Here is a 19,150-nt window from a genome sequence, read left to right on the forward strand (position 1 = left end):
GTGTGGATTTATGTCTGGGTCTTTGATTCAATTCCATTAGTCCACCTGTCTGTTTTTATGCCAATACCATGCAGTTGTTAGTACTATAGCTCTGTAGTAATCTGGGATGGTGAAACTTCCAGAAGTGGTTTTATTGTACGGACTGTTTTAGCTATCCTGTTTTTTTTCTTTTTCCATATGAAGTTGAGTATTGTTCTTTTGAGGTCTGTCAAGAATTGTGTTGGGATTTTGATGGGCATTGAGCTGAGGAGAATTTTAAGCAGACTATGTAAGAAGCAGTTGTTTTCTTCTGCCTGCCAGTAGTAAAATTCAAGAGAAAAATTGATGATGGACTTACTTATTTTTAACTTTTATTCATTCTTTGTGGATTTCACATAATGCATTCAGATCCCACTTACCTCCCTGTCCTCTTACAGCCACCCTCTGCCCATATGACACCCCCCAAAACAAAACAAAATTTAAAATTTAAAGAAAAACCAAAAAACAAACCAAACCAAACCAAACAAACAAAAAAAAAAAAGAAGAAAGAAAGAAAAAGGAGAAGAATCTCGTCTCGGAAACTGTAGTGTGGCCCGTTGAATAACAGTTTATCCTTTCATCTGTTTATCTTTACTTGTAAGTGTTCATTGAGAAGAATCATAGGTGTGACTGGAACTCCTCTTAGATAATTGGTCTGGCTCAAGGCCTCTGGCTTCTGCTTCACTACCAACAGTGAGCTCTCCCTGGGGCTCCTCTTGAATATCCTGTTGTCCTGTGTCATGGAGATCCTGCTGTTTTGGATCTGTAGGTTCATCCCATGCCCCACAAGTTCATAGATGAATGAGGTGGATGTGAGGTGGGCTAACTCATAGCCCCAGTTCTGGGCCTGGGTGGTAGCTGGGTTGGTCAGCCTGCCAGCTTTCCCTCATGGTAACTACCTGGGGAAGCTCTCCAGCACTGCCCTGGCTAGCTCACCCAAAGCAGCTTTCAGCAAGGAGAGGGGCCAGGTCTCCTGCTCTTGGGCTCTCAGATTTGGGTCACCTCGGCTCACACCACCAGACTCAGCTCTACTGTTTTTCCCAGGCAAGCTGCAGGGCCCTCCCTCCTGATTGCTGTAGGAGGCTTACAAGGCGGCAGGGGTTGGGAGTGGGTCAGCTCTTTTGCTATCACACCCTCAAGGCTGGCTCACCTGCACTCCCAACCACAGGGTCAGCTCTAGTGCTCTGTCCAGGTGGGGTACAGGGCCTGCTTTCCTGTTCTATAGCTGGTGAGAAGCAGGGCTAGTTCTCTCATTCTAGTGACCCCAGGACCAGCTCTTTTGTCTGCTGAAGGTAGCAAAGGGCGAGGCGGGAGGGCATCTTTCGTCACTCATGCCAGCACATGGCAGAGAAGGGGGAGGGTCAGCTCTGCTGCTCTCATGCCTTCAGGGCTGGCCCACCTGCATCCCAGATAACAGGGTCAGCTCTAGTGGACGATCCTGTGGTGAGGGGTGGGGTCATCTTTCCTGCATGTGGGGGCCAGCTCTCCCCCAATGGGCAGGATCACCTCTCCTGCTGCAGTTATCCAGCTAGGGGTAGGGCCAGCTATCTCAGGCACAGTGAAGGGCAAGGCTAGCCCAGCTCAGCCCTCAGATTTCCACAGGTATGAGTCCTATGACCCCATGTTAACACGGGCCAAGGACATCATCAAGGACCCCAGCTGCAGCAGGACCATGGACCCACCATGATCCTCAGTAGCAGCTTGGGCCCGACATCTGCATGACCCAGACATCTGCATGGGCCCGGGTAGCTACATAGGCTACCCAGATCAATATGGTCCCGGCAGCAGCATAGCCCTTGGACACTGAGATGGTCTCATATGGCTGACCAAACCCGGTCGTCTGCATGGCCCTTGGTGGTAACAGGAGCCATAAACATCAACTCAGACCCTGGCTGCGTTAGGGCCAGGGACCCAGACACAACCCCGGGAAGCAGCCCTGGCCCAGATTACACCATGGCCCTGGGTGAGAGCGCAGGCCACTCATATCTGCATGGCCCCTGTGGCAGTATGGCCCCTGCACACCATCATGGACCCAGGTGGCAGTACAGACCACAAGCCTCTGTGGCAATAGCCCAGGCCTGGACATCACCTTGGACTCAGATGCCAAGCAGGCCATTCATGTCTGCTTGTTCCTCACCGCTCTCACCTCTTCAGATCTGCCTCTCTTCCCAGCCCATGAACCATTCTGCCCCTTTCTCTCTTTCATTTCCCCACCCTGTACTTGCTTACCATAAGGGTTCCCTGACACCTGATGGGTTCCTGGTTGAGTCACAGGCGGCACTTGGTTGAGTCCTGCCTGCCCCAGCTGCAAGGCATGGCACTGATACATTGCTTTTTATCTCTTGTGTGCCCGGGCCTAGAAATCATGGACTTGTTTAGATAGTGACTGATGCCTGGCATAAAGGTGCCAGTCAGGCTCCTGCCATCTGTGCCCTCAGCCACTCAGACCTGGAAAGTGCTGAACAGCTTCTGGTCTGGGGGGTGGGAAGTGACCTGTGTCTTCTGCCGCTCAGGCCTGGAAAATCTAAATAAGTACTTTTTAAACAAAAATGAACCAAAACTTTAAAATAATTGGTTCAGTGTATGTATTCACATTGCAAAGAACAAGAAAGCATGTTCTGAAGAGAAGTTGAGAAGATTAGTATGGTTGGAACTGGAGATGACTCAGTGGTTAAGAGCTTGGGTATTGCTTTTGTGGGGTGGGGTTGGGTTCCTAACACCTACATTGGGCCATTCAAAGTTGCCTGTAACTCTTGCTCCAGGGAAGAGAATACCCTCATCTGAACTCAGTTGAGACCTTCACTCATGTGCACATACCCCCACCCCCCACAGTCATACACCACACACAGTATATATAATTTTAAAACAATAAAAAGAAATCTTTTAAAAAAATATTCCCATGGCAAGAGTCGAGGACCTAACACATTGTCTCAACGCAAGGCTACATAGATGAGACTACACTACCACTACCACCTGACACTATAGGAAACAGAAATTAGAATGGGTTGAGTTTTGCAAAATGTGCTATTTTTCAAGAAATGAGAAAGTGTATTAACGATAATCCCAAACCACTAGGATTCCTACTCCCATTACAGGCCCTAGGGACAGGGATAGTTCCTTCTCAGTTTAAAGATCTGACTTTGTGGTAGTTCAACACTAGGATGCCCCTACCCCATGCTTCCAGAGATGGGCCACTGCGGAAGGCATAGTGAGTCTCCTCTCCTCCTCCTCCTCCACAGGAAGTATCACAATGAACAGTGTTTGGGGCCAACCAGCCAAGATAACAGTAATATTTCCTTCTTCGGAGGTAGAAACCATGGCACTCAGCCAGAGAGGATTATTCTGAAACCTTAAGATCACATGGAGTTTGATTTGTCTGATAATCACTGCTTCCTTCTTGTACATTTCTGTCTTCTAGAATTGAGATGCCTGTCTTATGCCCATACCTGCATTTTGTTTCGAGAAGTATATTTGTTATTTGGTACCAGAGGCCCACAGCTGAAGAGAATTGTATCTCAAGTATCAGCCATATCTAAGTTACATCATAAAGTGAATATGTTAAACTTTGAACGTTAGACATTTGAAGTGATGCTGGAATAAGTTGCCCATTGAAGTTGTTGACATGAAGTTAGTGCATTTTGCCTGTGAGAGAGGAGTGAGAAGGTAGACAGAATGTTACGTTTGTGTCTCCCCAGGTTCATATATAGAAATCTTAAACCCTGGAAACATTTGTTTCCTTTTAGGACTTCAGTTGCTCCATTTGGAAAATGAGAGTCATGGAAATAATAGCCATCACTGGGCTAAGGGCTTTGCAATCTTCTTTTAACCACAGCAATCCTGGGGGCGTCTGGCAGTGAGGTAAATGAAACTTATACAAGACAAATAAAATGATAAAAGTTATAGAGTTAGTATCAATGGCCTGGATTGAGATATGAGGATCTTTTTAGCTTCATTTTTAATCCTTTTCAAGATAGGATCACATTGTGAAGACCAAGCTGGCCTGGTATATCTTTTTGTTCTTTTTTCAGCCTCCCTAATGTTGGAATTACAGGTGTACACTATCATGCCCAACCACATCCTTCTATTAAGCTATGCTGTCTAGATCTGTGCTGTCCATCAATTTTACATTGTGTGTGTGTGTGTGTGTTTAAGTTAAAGTCTCTCTATGTAGTGTAGGCAAGACTCTCAGCTGGCCTCTTACTCTTGATTCTCCTGCCTTAGACTCTTGAGTGCTGGGCTTATAGGTATGCGCAACTGCACCCTGTTTGACTTACCCTTCTGATAGCACCAGACATTTTAAGTCTCAAGTCTTCCATGTTGTTAACCTCATTTTAAATATTTAGTTGTCACAGGAGGCTAGTAGCTATTTTATTGGAAAGTTTATACATAGACCCTGTTCATCGTCATTGAAAGGCCCGTTGCACAGTGGTATACCAGCTAAATTCAGTTTTACTATCCCTGGATCTCCTTTATTACTAAATATATTAAAAAGGGATATGAATACTTTCAGTTTATTTTTTTTCAGGCTAGTGTGCAAAACTATTCCCAAGGTATATCCAGCATGTAGCCAAAATGTTCTTTCCTTTGTAAGTTAAAATGTATCATCTTAACCAAACATCCAGTCCTAATTTTTGGAATAAGAATACACTTTACAGTGGTTATTATTGGCAATCAGTTTGGATAAAGAATATGAAAGTAGCAGGAAAGAGATTTATTGTCAGGTCAGTGAGAATCTTCAAGGTCATTGAGATATAAAGGCTATGAAATGTGATGTTGGGATTATAGCTCAGTAGTATAGTAGTTGACTCGCATATGTGAGGCTCTGGGCTCTATGACCACCCCTCCTACATAAAATGGAAAATGAAAAGGAGAAGAAAGGGCAAAACAATTAGTGGATGTACTCTTACTTCTTGATATCATGACTGAAGTTGATATGAGCATTCAAGCATAGTGAGTAGTCTGGATAGTCCAGAAATACTGTGTTCTACTAGTTTCATCTGACATTCAATTAGTGTTAGTACTACTTGGGGGGAAAGTATACTTAAAAGACACAAGAAGCTTTGAAATCACAAATGTGATAGAAAAATAATTGTCATTTGTTAAATTACATGACAGTTATATGGCACTGAAAAGGGTTGAAATGGTCATGTGTTTTGAAACCCACGTATCTGACTTGCTTTCAAGCCTGGATAAGACCAGCAAAAGGAAAGTAAGGAAATGCTGTCGTGGTTGACCACTTATACAGAAGGGGAAATTTGGTGGTGTGTTTTGTGTGTAGCAGGCTTACTAGTTTGATACTTTTATCGACAACTTTCTTCCCACAGCAGACTTAAAGTAGGACTTAAAATTTATTATCCTAGTAAACAGACTGAGACTCTGAAGGGTTAAAACACCCACCAGTCTTTTTCCAATCTTAAAGACCCCTGTTTATCAGTAGGGCTAGCCTGTACCACTACAAAGATCAACTCAGTGTTAGTGTTATGTCTCAAATAGACTACCTGGAATTTTCCCAATAATGAAGTTTAGGGTAGAGGAAGTTGCACTTAACTAAGGGGCAGAAGATGAAGTTATTAGTTTACTGTTCTGTGTTTTCTTTTTATTGCCTCCTAGTTCCAAAGTCACCCCTCCATATCTGCTCTGTGATAACAGACAGTTCCTTCAATTGTTTCTCTATAGTTAGCATGGTGTGAAGCTTTCACAGTAGACAATACTGCAGGTGAAAGGGTCTTTCTCCAAGCTTTTAGAGGCTGCCCAGTGGGCTGCTTCAGGGGTGGACCTTTGATTTAGCTATTTTCTTAAAACACGTGGTGTATCCCTGACCTTGAAGCTTCTGTCAAATTAATAACATTCTGCAGGTGTATCAACCTTGAAAGGCCTCACACACTCATCGTTTGTCCCAACCTTCTTCTAGAGTCAACTGTCCCGTCGTCCCCCCCAACCCCCGCATAGGGACTGTCTGATGTAGGAAATGTTAGTATGAAGCATCAGATCTCTATGCTGGGCCTTCATATAGTCTGATTGTGCTTGGGCAGTTCCCATTGAGCCAGGCCCTGTGAAGCTCATCTACATCTTACTGTATCCCACTCCCCCCCCCCTTTCTGCAAACTGTGTGCTGGTTATCTCTGGAGAGATAAGTCCTTATTTAGTGAGTATAAACTTCCAAGGCAAACAATCAGACTTCACTTCTACCCAGAGAGTTATATTGCCATGTTCCTAGTGAGGTCTGATCCTATCCAGTTTTGTCTTGAATATTTTCTTATGTCTTATGAGACCATATAAAGTTTCCTTAAATTTTATAGATACTCTGTTGTAATGATCCCCCTTTTTGTATTCCTGGGGATAGAACTGAGGATCTTGTATATGCTGGGCAAATGCTCTACCCCATGAACTATATTGCCCTTTAAATGTTTTTGTTTTGAGACAGTGTCTCAATAAATTGCTGTCCTTGAACTCACTCTGGAGTCTAAGCAATAAGCAAGATTAAAACTTGTGATCCCACCCCCAGCCCCCAGCCTTAGCCTCTAGAGTAGCTGGAATTACAGGTCTCTACCACCAGGCCTGCCTTGTTGTAAAAATTCTTGGTAGTATAATATGTGTCCTAATTAGGCTAAAGCTGAATACACAAAACTCTGTTGCTAGCTTGGTTTGTGACTTTACCAGTAGTTGCTAGGTACTATCACCAGTGACAGAGAAACACAGCCCATGCTACCTACCTCCAGCGTCCTGAGGCGGTCCCTTCCCACTTAGGGACTTCTATTCAGGTAAAAATAGATTTTTTGACTATGTTTTGGAAAAGGATTTCAGGATGAATAATTATAAATCAACATTAGTAAATTTTAAAGTATTTATATAGAGATATATAGGAATAAAATAGGATATGATCTCTGGGCTTCTCCAGAAACTGTCATGCTTAGATTTCCTTATAATGGCTATTTATGTGATTTTGGGAGAAGTTGGAGGAAGGAAAGGGGTGGGAAAGGGAGATATAAATATATTTTAATAAAAAATAAGGTTACATTACTCAAAGAATATGATTTACAACAAGATTAGGCAAAGCTTATGTAAAGTTTGAAAGTTAAGTAAAAGAATTTTAGCTAGCGCATTTATGTTTCTTAGAGAACTTCATTTTGTCCATGAAATAAGTCATTTTTTGAGGTATACTACCTAGTATTAGAGATAAGAGAGGATGGCCAACATGGTAAAACAAGTTTAAAAACATTCTGGCTCTAAGTAAGAACCATTTATTTATTGTTTTTAAGATTCACATTGGAGATGTCTTTAGAAAAACAAACATTATTTCTACAGATAATTTTTAGTTTGTAAGTTGTGTTGAAGTTTCTTGACTCTGAGTCAGTATGAAAGACTAGATCCTGGTATCCTGGGGTGACAGGCTTCTTTTCCATCTTATGTCTCATTAATTTTCCCTGACTTTTTGTCCTGCCTCAGTGTAATGCCTCCCCATTCCCCCACATGCACATGCACATGCGTGCATGTGAGTTCTCAGTTATCAAATCTTTGAATGACCCTGGAAATTAGAGGCTGTTGATCCCTATTAAAAGATGAAGACACTAAAGTTCATTGTGGTATAGTAACTAAAGTCACTCAACCAGGAGTGGCATTGCTTGGAATAGAATTCAGCTTTTCTGGACCCAGCTATATAGCTCATCTTTGATACTACCGCCTGATTCTAAGGCTAACAACAAGCAGCCTGCCCCCACAGCAGTTCTCCGTCTTCTGTGGCTTGGTTCCATTCATTATCTTATCAATACAAAGACTTTCATTCCAATAAATTTCCTGGATTTCCTTCTTAGGCTGTTTTAAAACTTGTAAAACTCTTTACCTCTTTAAAACCTTACACTCATTCTGTAATTCTGTTTTATATATGTGTGTGTATGTATATACATATATAGATACAGATATGGCTATATTTATTGTGGAAAGTAAGGTGTAATCTGAACGTTAATGTTAGTAATTGAGAATGGAATAAAAATTTGCCTCAGCATAGCAATCACAGAAAGCAAAGTGCTGCCATGAAACTGCTGTATCTTGTAAATTTGTTGTTGTCCAATAAATTCTGACATTGTGGAAGGACACAATGATGTAGTGCACTCAGAACACTATCACAGTAGTCTGTTTATTGTTGTCAAGACTACTAGGTCAGTCATTTTGGAGGTCATACAGTAACCTCTGTTGTATGATTACCATTGGTCATATCAGCCTTGTCCACCTAGTGGGGCATTATCTCAAATGAGTCATTTCCCAAATTACTCTAGCTTGTGCCAACTTGACAAAACACTAGCCAGCACATTCCTACCTCCCAACTTCATATCTTCCTGTTTAAAATTTAATAAACTATCAATGCCAATTTATACTGTTTATATTCTCCTTGGTATGGAAGCCACCCACTACTATATTCTAATATAGTAGACCTACCAGAAACCATACCCTTAAAGAAAACTGACTCTCCCTCCCCTAAAAGCCATCAACTGTTTATAGCTCCTAGGTTGGGGTAGGTCACATGAACACCTTCCAATTCCATGCTAGAATGTTGACTGGCTTGATCTTGTTCAGGTCTGGTGCATGCCGCCACAGATGCTGTGAGTTCATGAATGCAGTGACCCTGTCATACCCAGAAGACACCGTTTAACTCTTGTCCTCTCTGATGGCTGGCTCTTTCTCCTCCCTCATTTGTGATGCTCCCTTAGCCTTGGGGAGGAGGACATGATTATAGATGTTTCATTTGTGGGTGAGCCCTCCACTGACATGTAATCTCTGCAGTTTGACAAGTTGTGAATTTCTGTGTTAACCACCATCCACTGAACAAGGAAACTTCTCTGATGAGGTTTGAAAACTGCTTTAAATTATGAGTGATGGGAATTTATTTATTTATTTTTATTAAGGAATTTTTAAATTCATTTTACATATTAATCACAGATCCCCTCTCCTCCCTCTTCTCATTCCTCCAACCTCCCCCTCCAACCTACCCCCCATTCCCTCCTCCAACAAGGCAAGGTCTCCCATGGGGAGTCTTCAGAGCCTGGTACATTTAGTAGAGGTATATCCAAGTGCCTCCTCCTGCATCAAGGCTGTGCAAGGTGTCCCACCATAGGTAGTGGGCTCCAAAAAGCCAGCTCATGTACCAGAGATGGATCCTGATCCTACTGCCAGGAGGCCTCTGAAGCAGATCAAGCTACACAACTCTCACTTATGCAGAGGGCCTAGTCCAGTCCCATGGAGGCTCCACAGCTGTTGGTCTAAAGTTCATGAGTTCCCACTAGTTTGGTTTGGTTATCTCTGTAGGTTTCCCCATCATGATCTTGATCCCCCCCTTGCTCATATAATCCCTCTTCTCTCTCTTTGACTGGACTTCTGGAGCTCAGCCTGGTGCTTGGCTGTGTATTTCTGCATCTGCTTCCATCAGTTACTGGATGAAGGCTCTATGATGACAGTTAGGGTATTCACTGATGTGATTACTGGGGTAAGGCAATTCAGGCACCCTCTTTACTATTGCTAGTAGTTTAAGCTGGGGTTATCCTTGTGGATTCCTTTAACCTCCCCAGTGCCTGGCCTTTTCCCTTCCCCATGACATCTCTGTCCATCATGGTATCTCCCCCACTGCTCCTCAAGTCTGTCACTGCAACAGCTCGACCATCCTGTTCCCTCATGTTTTCATCCCCCACTCCCCAACCTTCATTGCTCCCCCCTTCCCCTGCCCACTCATCCACAGTTTACTCATGGAGAAGAGAGATTGGGAATTAAAGAGCAGTTTGATGCTATGTAGATTTAACGGAATAATACTAACAGATTCATTCTTGAGGCCTGTTAGCTCTCCAACCATAAATTATGTCTAGTGCAGTGCCAGGCATGTGTTTCCTCCTGTGTATCTGGACTTAAATTCAACTAGGAAGTAACTGTTTACCTCTAAAACATTCTCATACATGTCAAGCAGTTTATCTGTTTCTTCCTGTTTTCTAGCTTGTTGGAGGATGCAAATTTTCAAAGTATTTTCTAATAAGTCTGGATTTTATGGGAACTTGTAATATATTGGAGAAATTATTTTGGCCACTCCACGTAGTTAAAAGGATATTTATTAAATGGCGTAACTCACAAATTAAGTATTGGGTAGGTCGCAGGGTCTGGGGAAGGTGTAATGCAGTCTAGCGGTGTTCTCCGGAGCTCTGCACAGTCAATCTGCACCGGTCAGCGTTCCGGCACCGAGAGAGCGCCCAGAGCGAGCGCTGGCCCATCCAGCTCTCCGGTCCCCAGGCGCCTCCCCTCGCCCCGCCTCGTAGGCGTGACAGTTGCCAGAGTCTCAATGGGGGTTGGAACTTCCAGAACCAAGCTGGGATGGCTACCCACTACATCTCCCCCTTTTTGTCTAAATAAGAAGGTTCTAAACTAATACAAGACTATATACAAAGGAATGGTTATCAAATATTGTCCAGAAATAATGAGAGATAATGACCTTGATAAGATGTAACTACAACCAATGCAAACAATATCAAGCAAGAAACACATACTAAAATCCAGAGAAGTATAGAGCATAGGTAAACAGCATGTTATAAAGATCATTCAAAGGTGTCCTATCCTAAAGAACCTGAACCTAATACTTAATATGTTCTATCTAAGATATTATATATACTAAGTTGTAACTATAACTGCTAGTCTTCAATCCCATCAAAGACCTGAGAAGGAACATAATGGTCCCTGAGAAATGGTAGATGGATGCAAGCAACTTTCGGGAATCTTGCAAGAGTAGACCAAGACAGCTGGCAGCCTGGACAGTCACCTAATGTTTCTCAGCATTGTTGGTGCATTCAAATTGGCTACAGGCCTAGAGTATCTGACAGACCATTTTCAGAAGCAGGATTTCTGAAAGACCATCTTACCCTGTCTTGGCAGAGTACAGTGGTCGCTTTCCTTGTGTCCCGCTTGTCCAGAAAGGAGAGCATTGCATTTGTACTGTCAGCCATCAAGGCAAGGGCAGTTCTTTGCCCAGTAGGCCATTTTGTGCCAAAAGACAAACTTCCAAATGGAAATGTCTTAGAAGCCCAACATTCTCTCGGGATCAATTGGTGCAGCCAGGAGCAATTGTGTCTCACGTCAACAGAATTCTAAGTTATTTAAATGCCATATTCTCCAGGTCTATGAAGTGTTTGAAGATTACCTGCCCATCTGACCTATGTATCTGTAAATCTGGATAACCTAACTAACGTAACTATAGAGATGACAGGCATAGGCGACTATAAATCTATAAATATTATCTATCGAAATAACCTAAGGACTAAGGCTTCACATAAATAAGGTAAACAGTCTATAAGCAAATGTATGGTGAAGAACGATGACTTCAAAATTGTGACAATACACAAGATATTTATAACAGAGGTAGGAATATATAGTGCGATATGCAATATGACAACAATATTAAATACATATCAATATACCGAATATCCTAAACAGAAGTAGAGCATATATAAAGTATGACAGATATAAATTTACATTTGTATCAATATAAAAATGTTTCAAATAAGAGTAGAAATATATGTACATTATAACAAATATAGTTCTGTATTTGTATCAATATACAAATTATCTTAAACAGGAGTATAAAAATAGTTTACATTTGTATCAACATATAAGAATCTATAAGAGTACAAATTACAGTGCAAATTATCTAAGGTTGCTATTTTACTAAGTTTGTTTACTAGTGTATACAATGATTTACCATCATATCTTATACCTATCTGTTCCATTTCTTCTCCCCCCACCCCTTTTTTTTTTTTTTTTTTTTTTTACAATCCTGAGTTAATATTTTCTTCCACCCCCAACCCTATAACCGTCATCCATAACCCTGAGAATTATGAAACCTAAGGGAGAAGGGGCGTCGTTTTCTTAGAATTGCTTCCTGCTGTTTAGGGGGTGATGTTATCTCTGTTGGGTACTGTGAGAAAGCTCAGATAGTTAAATCTCAGTTAGACTAACTGTAGGTTCTGCAGCAAGTTTTAGAGTAATAGGTAAGATTGTCTGAAATTCTGGCAAGAAGTGTAGTATGATGATGATTACCATGGCATCATTCTGGATTGGGTAGAGTTGTTGTTGTTGGGGCCCCATCTTCCTTCTGGTGACTTCTGAGATTGCTATTGGAAAAACTTATTTGTTATCAAAAATGGGAGGTTTGGATTTAAAGAGGACATAGCATGTAAGAAAGGATTCTGAGAAATAAATATCCTTTTAACTAAAAAAAAAAAAAAGCCCGGCTAGCTCAGTCGGTAGAGCATGAGACTCTTAATCTCAGGGTCGTGGGTTCGTGCCCCACGTTGGGCGCCAGATATTGGAGAAATTATTTTGGCCACTCCACGTAGTTAAAAGGATATTTATTAAATGGCGTAACTCACAAATTAAGTATTGGGTAGGTCGCAGGGTCTGGGGAAGGTGTAATGCAGTCTAGCGGTGTTCTCCGGAGCTCTGCACAGTCAATCTGCACCGGTCAGCGTTCCGGCACCGAGAGAGCGCCCAGAGCGAGCGCTGGCCCATCCAGCTCTCCGGTCCCCAGGCGCCTCCCCTCGCCCCGCCTCGTAGGCGTGACAGTTGCCAGAGTCTCAATGGGGGTTGGAACTTCCAGAACCAAGCTGGGATGGCTACCCACTACAGTAATATACCCCTTTTCATCTCTAATTTTATTAATTGTAATTTTTTCTTTCATTTGGTGAGTTTGACTAAGGATTAAACTCTTATTTCTTCATTGACTTTTCTATGCTGAGAATTGAATCTTACACATACTAGGCAAGAGCTCTACCATTGAACTACAGCTCACTCTATCCCTTTTGACTGTAGCTTTGTGAGATAAAGCTATAAATATGTTCCATTACCTCTGTGTTGCTCTCAATGTTTTCATAGTCATACTGTCACTTTCCAGTTTAGGATTGTTGTATTACCCTTACATTAGTCTGGAACTATTAGTGAAATCTTCCTGTAAAATAGACTAAGGGTTAAAATAAACTATCACTTCGTTTACAGTGACAAAAGGCAGTTGTAAAATAAATGCAAATTTCCACTGGTGTTTCTTTTAGTGTGTTTTATATTGGATTAATGTATGTGTTAATCTCCTGTAGCTAGGAGATACCAAGAATTATCTTGGTGAGGATGTAGTTCAGTTGGTAGAATGCTTGCTGAACATGAGTGAAGCCCTGGGCTCAATTCCCAGCATCACATAAACAAAATGTGGTGGTGCATTCCAATAATCTAGCACTCAGAAGTTGGAGGCAAGGGGATCAGAAGTGCAAGGTCATTTTCTCTATATAGCAAGTTTGGGGCCAGCCTGGGCTACATGAGACCCTGTTTAATGAAACAGAAAGAAAGAAAGGTGTTTACTTTCTTCCCTGTAATTTCTTGTCTATGAGGCTGAGTTATTTACTTTGTCTGTCTGCTTTATGTTATCTCTCTCTCTCTCTTTTTTAAGACATCATTGTGCTGTATCTCACTAGCTGGATTGGTATTTTAAGTACAGTCTAGGTTGCCCTTGAACTTCTTGCTCTCCTCCTACCTCAGCTTCTCAAGTACAAGTAATAAAGGTGTGAGCCGCAATATTTACCTTGCTCTAGGCATTTGTTGGTTAAATTCTTTCCCTCTTACTTCTAAGAAGGCCCGTTGCATACCAGATTTTGGAGTTTTCCCCAACCCCCTGTGTATTTCATAGCTGTCACACGATTAAGAAAACTTCTTAACATCATTTCCCTTACACCTACCATGTAACTTCCCCATCCCCTGACCCAAGATCAAGGATGACAAGCAAGGCTTAGTTTAGCTGTGTTCATACATAATGAGTCTTTCATCCTGCAGTGTAGAATGCTGGACTGTCCACTAGAGATGGCAGAATAAAGATTCAGTGATCCCTTCTATACACATGACAGGGAGAGTATTTGTCCCCTTTGATTCATATTTTTTGAGTCTTGTCAGAGTTGCCCACAGTATGATGTTTTCATTCTTAAGGATTCTTTTGCCAGAGAGGAACAGGTCCTGAATGAGGCCTTTGTTTAGATTTCTGGTGAGACCAGGGCCAAATCTTCTGACTAAGACATCTGAGTATGCATTTAACCCTCTTTGAGAGTTAAAGCTGGCATGGAAGCAATGATGCAGTGTGTTCTTACTCAATAGATAGCAGGCAAGAGGCCACTGACAGCATGACCTGGGTTTGTCACTCTTCTTGCTGTTTCTTCTTCTCAAACAGAGTTTATAGAAATAGTTTCAAGAAAAGGACTTCTTCTGCTGGTAGATGAGGCTGAGAAAATGCAAACAATAGAGAAAAAATGAAGCCAGCAGTTTGAGCAAATAAAGCCAAAGGTTATTGGCGCTGGCTCCCACTCCTAGGCCACTGCATCCCCTTGGAGAGTGTGAAAGGAAGCAGCCCCCATTAGCGTTTAAGAATTTGCATTTCAGAGAGGTTCCTGCATGTTTTGGAGCTGGTGGTCACTAGAATACATTAGAAGGGAAAGTCAAGTTGTTAAGGTCTCTGAGCTAAGTTATGTGACAGTAATCCATAAATGATTTAGAAATCAACAACAAATACTTTATAAGCCTTATAATAATAAGTACTGTTTAGTAGGGACTTCCTATATGTTATATTTGTTATTGTTAAGTATTATTATCTATAGCCTGTAGATGAAGAAATCAAGATACATAGGGAACAAATACCTTGTTTGAGGGCACATAGCTATTAAAAATAGAAAGATTCATTCAGATTTTTGGTACTTTAGAGACCTTTTTCTTTCTGTGTTTTCATTTATCTTGGGGAGATCCAAACAGCCTTCTCTTTATCTCAGCTAGAGCACAGATGGCAGGAAAGTAATGATTTCATTAAAGTCCAGCTTGGCAAACGAAGGAGTTCTGTTTGCTTACTAACAGCACAGGTAAGGGATGATTTACAGGAATCTGAGTGACTCCCAACAGCTTCATCACCCTAAAGTCCCACCACACCATGAAAGACAACTTTATAGAAGCTAAATTATGGAGTCTTTACTGTCTCCACTTTATTTAACTTTCTATTGCTTGTATATTCCAAGATGACTTGCTGCTGGAATAGGACAAGGCAGAGCAATAGCTGGACTCCTAGGTGAGGATCCCATGGCCACTTCCTCCATCCTTTCCTTAGAGAGTATCTAGAAAAAGTCTCTATTTCTGTTACCATAGACCTGGCTATCATTGCAATGATTTATTATGCCTAACTTGCCAAGGTATTCTCTATTTGAAGCTAGCAATGGGGTAAGCATACTATGCCTTAAAGGAGAACATCATACTATAACACTGTCACACTCAACTTTGAGCTTAGCCCTTTGGGGTTGCTGCGAGAAGTTTCACAAATGGTTGATGATGCCTGTGAATATTGGAGTGAATAAATATATTGGGGCAAATTTTAGGAGAACAAATGAACTAGAGCTGTTGTGGATTTGCCATTATGTGGATGAATGTGACAAATACATGCTAGAGTAAAAAAAGAAGTATTATAAAAAAAAGAATTATTATAAAACACTACATGCTATGTGAATAAATTTCTACACAGCTCAAAACCAGCCAAACAAAGTGATAATGTAGATTATATTTATAAATACAACCTTCTGAGTCCCTTTAGTGCTGTTCATATGTATTTGGTTTAGGGCTGACCACTTGGGATTGAATAATGTATCAAGGTCTTTGTCCCTGGAAAAGACTCTTACTCTCTTGGCAGCCATTTATTGCTCTTTATCTAGAAGTAGGCCTTATGGTATTTCTCCCATCCACATCGGCATGTTGACTGGTGATGTCATTATTCAGATCTTACTTAGGAAACCATATTGTTGAGATTTCATGGGTTCAACTTCCCTGTCTTGTAGTCCTCCATCTTTTACATTCTTTCCAGCCCCTCTTCTGTGAAGTTTCCTGAGCCTTAAGTGGAGGGGTTGTATTGTAGGTGTATCAACTGGGGGCTGAGTACTCCATGGTCAGTTGGTCTTTGCTTTGTTCAGTTGTGAATCTCTGTAAGAGTCTCCATATGCTGCAAAAAAAGCTTCTTTGATGAGGGCTGGGAGCTATACTCATCTATGGATATAAGGATAAGTATTTGGAATGCACTTAGAAATTATACTAGTTTAGGAAAGTAGCAATAGTAGATTGTCCACTAGGGTCCATGGCTTCACCAGCTACAAGCACTTGACTAGGTTTACAGTACCACACATGAATTCTATTCTATCGAATAGGTCTTAAGTCCCATTAGATAGCTATTTTTAGCCCTATGATATAAGTTCCACTATTGTACATCTTGGGATATCTTGCTGTTTTGGTCATTACTGTGGTTCATAGGTGTCATAGCTGGGTAAGGATATTGATTACTTTTTTCCTCTGGGCAGCTTGCATAGCTCCTTCTGATACTATGAGAACTAGCCCTCAGGGAGACTTCCAGGTCAGTTCCAGTTGAATTGCTCCAAGTCTTGTGCCTAAAGTTGGTGCTGTATTGAGCAATAGGGTCTTACATTCAACTTCGAGGAGGAAAGCAAGGGCAATGGCAATAGTCTGTGTTGTTTTGGGAGGTTCTTTGGCTTCCCTGATCGACATCCTGAAATGAAGCACTGAGGTTTTTGTTAGATGGTTCATGGCTTTGCAGGGAGCATTGTCACCCCAAGTTGTCTAACTTCATTTACACACACACACACACACACACACACACACACACACACACACACACACACACACAAACGTACTTATCTATAATTTCAAGTAAATAGAATATGATCCCCATGGCTATTCCAATCACCCCTAGTGTTACTTTCCCTTTTTCCATTCCTCTCCCTTTGTATTGCCCTCCCTCCCCTCTCCTCAGGTAGCTCCTCTTTCCCCATTCACAGCACCTTCGTCCTCCTTCCCCTCTCTAGAGCTCTACTATCATGGTCCCTTCTTACTCTCCTGATAGGTAAAGTTACTCCAGATGTGAAGATTCAGAGGATCCACAAATAAGAGAGAACATACTGGTATTTGGCGTCTTTAACTTATCTTATTCATTGATAGTCAGCTGTTTCCATGTTTATGAGCACAAAAATATTGTCATGAAAGTACTTTATATGTCTTCCTATGTACATTTGAAATACTTTTCAGGATCTCTCTCTCTCTCTAATATATATAATAACTTGTATATGTATTTCTGCATTGTAGGATCCATGTGTCTTTAATAGATCTAGTATCAAATGTTCCCTTGGTGGTTGTAAACAGTTTTTAACATCACTTGCCACCATCAACACAACAGAACTTTCTTTGTGTTATATCCCAGAAAAATATATCCGAATTTAAAAAAATGCAAGAGAATTTGGTTCATCAAGTGTTCATTCATTCTTTGTTTATAGAAGAGGTCCCTTGTAGTGCACAAATGTACTCTCTAGCAAACACAAACACAAATACTTAGCTTAACACCAGATGTGATCAAAACTGTGAAGTAGCTGGCTCAGTGTAGATGCCTTGATAAGGTCTTTGTACAAGGTGTTCTATCTCTGAAATGTAGGAAAGTAACACTTTTTATCCTGGGGATCGGAGTTGAAGAGAGTACCATCCTCATAGTAAATGACATAGAATAGAAAATGATCTAGGAAAGAGTTTTATTTATTTTCCATCTCTTTTGCCACCCTTCAGTGGTAAGGAATTGTGCCACAGAACAAAGGCAGCAGCATTTTTCTTCTCTTTCATAACCAAAATGAGACTGTTATGTCTACCTTAACCTTCCCAGTGCCCTTTCCATTTGAACTCCCCATTGTGACATTCTGTAACTCTTGAGCGTCATCTTGCATGGGTTAACAGAGCCTCTATGATCTTGTTTCTTTGTTGTTATCATTATCTGGTTTCAGTGTTACTGTTGAAGTACAAGGAAAGGTCGGAAATCAAGAGCATTTGACCTTTTGCTTTAGATTGTAATTTGGAGGTTCTTTTATCTGCCCCCTCTCTGAAGAAATATCAAATGTTTACCTGAGTTGTCACTAGTGCTTAGATACTGCATACTTGATTATGTTTCCAGTGTGACTAAGGGATGGAATTTAAAATTTTATTAAATTCTAGTTGAGTGATTATAACTATGCATCGCTAGTGGTTAGTATATAGGGTAAGTAAAATTTTTATACTGTGTAAGTAGAAGAATGTGTAGGAGATAACATTCATTTAGTTCTTACTATACATCAGGCTGTGATGTGTAGTGAGAAAAATTAGATTCTCACAATATCCCATGAAGAAGATATTTGTTATTTTACCAGTGAGGTAACAAAGGCTCTGAGAGGATAAGAACTTATTCAAGGTCACAAAGCTACAAAATGTCAGGGTCAGGACTTAAACCAATGTCTGTTTGGTCTTTCCAACCTCAAGGTCTATTTATTTAGATTTATTTCTCTTCTTCTACTTAGTTTTGTCTTTGCACTAGAGAAGCATAAAATTAAATTACTTAGCACAGTTAATTCTAAATTATTAGCTGCTAGTTTTGATTAATAAATGGATTTATGCGAATTGTAGTTTGTTTCCTGGGACTTCGATAATGCTTAGTATGTTAAGAGAAATAGGTATCCTGGATTGTCTTAGGGTTACTATTGCTGTGAAGAGATACCATGACCATGGCAACTCAAAGAAAACATTTAATTGAGGGGGTTCTCTTACAGTTCAGTGGGTCAATCCATGGAGGGGAGTATGGCCACATGCAGGCAGACATGGTGCTGGAGCTGAGAGTGCTACATCTCGACTCAGAGGCTACAGGAAATCCACTGACAGTCACATCGAGGGAAGCTTGAGAAAAAGACCTTAAAGTCTGCCCCCACAGTGACACACTTCTAAAAGAAGGTGTGGTCCAGTTTAAAGATGGGCGCTCCAGCCTCAAGGTCTGGATTAAAGGTGTGTATCATCCTGCCTCCTCCAACAAGACCACACTTCCTCCAACAAGGCCACACCTCCTAATGGTGCCACTCCCAATGAGCTTATGGGGGCCAAATACATTTAAACTAATACAAGAACTAAAGTGACTGAATGAGTCACTTACTCCCAAATCTTTCCAAATGTAGGATTAGATCATGTATTAGGTTCTCCAAAGAATAGAATCAATAAGAGGTATGTAAATATGGTCTCTGGTGTAGGATGTCTT

At 41.2% G+C, this 19,150-nt stretch overlaps 1 protein-coding gene and 1 non-coding gene across 3 annotated transcripts in view; both read left to right on the plus strand.

The window, feature by feature from the left end:
• Ophn1 (oligophrenin 1) overlaps positions 1-19,150 on the plus strand; it is a 353,114-nt gene that overhangs the window by 147,109 nt on the left and 186,855 nt on the right. The gene's annotated exons all lie outside the window — the stretch shown is intronic.
• Trnak-cuu (transfer RNA lysine (anticodon CUU)) lies at positions 12,270-12,342 on the plus strand. Its single transcript has one exon. It is a non-coding gene; the product is annotated as a tRNA-Lys (tRNA).

This window comes from Peromyscus maniculatus, chromosome X (assembly GCF_049852395.1).
Source record: "Peromyscus maniculatus bairdii isolate BWxNUB_F1_BW_parent chromosome X, HU_Pman_BW_mat_3.1, whole genome shotgun sequence".
Lineage (NCBI taxonomy): Eukaryota > Metazoa > Chordata > Mammalia > Rodentia > Cricetidae > Peromyscus > Peromyscus maniculatus.